At 39.0% G+C, this 1,757-nt stretch overlaps 1 pseudogene; it reads right to left on the bottom strand.

Moving 5' to 3' along the window:
* Positions 1–321: 321 nt before the first annotated feature.
* LOC140518890 (S-formylglutathione hydrolase pseudogene) lies at positions 322–1,459 on the bottom strand (annotated as a pseudogene).
* Between the last annotated feature and the right edge of the window lie 298 nt (positions 1,460–1,757).

The raw sequence follows: 1,757 nt of genomic DNA, 5'->3' as shown, positions 1-1,757 counted from the left end.
GGTACACCCAATGATCAACAACTTATTGTTACAACCCCAAGTATATCTGAATCACCGTATTCTTTACAGTCAACTGTGATCATTTGCATAATTTGTGATCCTTTAAACTTAATTTTACCAAGATTTCAAATGGCTCCTAGGTTATGACATATCTTTTGTCAGAGTACTTATGGAGAACAAAAAGGAATCAGATTGTTTGATTTTATAGATTTATTCAGAAGGTGTTCAGCCTTAGATAAAAATTAGAAGTAAATGTTCATAGGCAGTGATTTTTCATGTTATAATTCTGTCTTTTCAAAAGTTTAGTTTACATGATAACTTTTATAGCTTTGAGATCACTTGTTTATGAAGCTTTATGTGTTTTGCATCATGTCTGATGTGATCATTAACAAAAGTTGCAATGAAGTAGTAGTTATGATCACATCTCTCGTGAGCTAAAAACAACTGGAATTTTCCATTTTACACAGTCAGTTACAGGGAGTAACTGCTCATCTTTAAGGAACTGGTCACCTTTGTCTTGATCCATTAAAATATCCAACTGAGAATCTGGATAAGATTTCACAAGATGAGTAACATCAAATGTCTCACGCTTACTTTGATCTGATCCTAAATATCCACTGAGGCCTTACTCCACCAAGATCAGAGCATTGGATTGCAGATTAGAGAGAATGCTGACACAGATTTGTATTTTCTGGGATTCTTCAAAGCACAAATCAGAGTTCCATTGCCTGTCGTAGAATGGCCAAAAATAGCTATCTTCTCTGGGTCAGCTTCTCTTGGCATCTACCAGCTTGGGCAGCTCATCTATTACATAAGAGCGCATCTTATAGTTGGTTTTCCAAGGTTCTTTAGTGGCATTCATGTAAAAACCAGCACCAGTACCAAAGTCCCAGCTCTTACCCTCTCCTTTATTATTGCAGCTATGTGGACTAGTGTCTGGTACAACAATAACGAGACCATGTTCTGCTGTAGCTTGGTGATAACCAGTTTTTGTGATAAAATTTTGTTCTATACAAGTAAACTAGACAGCCAGTAAAACACAGGACATTTTCCAGTTTCTGCCTTTGGTAGTAAGTAGATTCCAAATTTCATTTTGCATTTTAGTTCCACACTGTCATGCTCCTATACTTTCTGAAACTCCTCAAAGCACATGTTGCTGGAAATCTGTCTCAAGGCCCTAGTTTCTTTGCTGTTCTGTTGCTACTATTTTCTTACTCACTGATAGAAGGTGACTGATAGAAGGTGTATGGTCCTAGGTCAGTGTAGACAGGCAACAGAGATGGAAGGAGACAGGGAGTCCTGTCCTTTTTCTAACTCTATTGCTTTACTTCTGTTAACTAGATTTTCCATTAAAGTTTTTCTTTGCCCTCTATGACATTTTCCCTTTCACCCTTTGGTGGGTCCTCCTCACACCTACCTGAAGTGCCCAGTACCCTCCTGTTTTCTCCCTTGTACTCATATACGCTGATAACTTTTATTTTCACTGTATTTCCAAAGTGTAAATGACTGATTGCTTAAAGTATGAACCCTCCCAGGAAACAGGCATTTTGACAAGGAGCAAGACCTTCTGCCAATGGGATGGAGTCCAGATGGTAGAATTCAGACAGCAGCCAAGAAGACAGTTGTTCTGGATGTCAGAAGTTGGGGGGGGGGGTGTCACTGTATGCATGAGGGAGTGGGGTGAACTGCAAATTGATAACTCAAGCTACCGTATTCTAGCTGGAAGCTAAAATGTGAATCTCACCCCATCTGATCTC

Source organism: Notamacropus eugenii, chromosome 1, assembly GCF_028372415.1.
Source record: "Notamacropus eugenii isolate mMacEug1 chromosome 1, mMacEug1.pri_v2, whole genome shotgun sequence".
In the NCBI taxonomy this organism is placed as follows: Eukaryota; Metazoa; Chordata; class Mammalia; order Diprotodontia; family Macropodidae; genus Notamacropus; species Notamacropus eugenii.
Note: the sequence above shows the minus strand (reverse complement) of the source record. Positions and strands in the feature narration are given on the sequence as shown.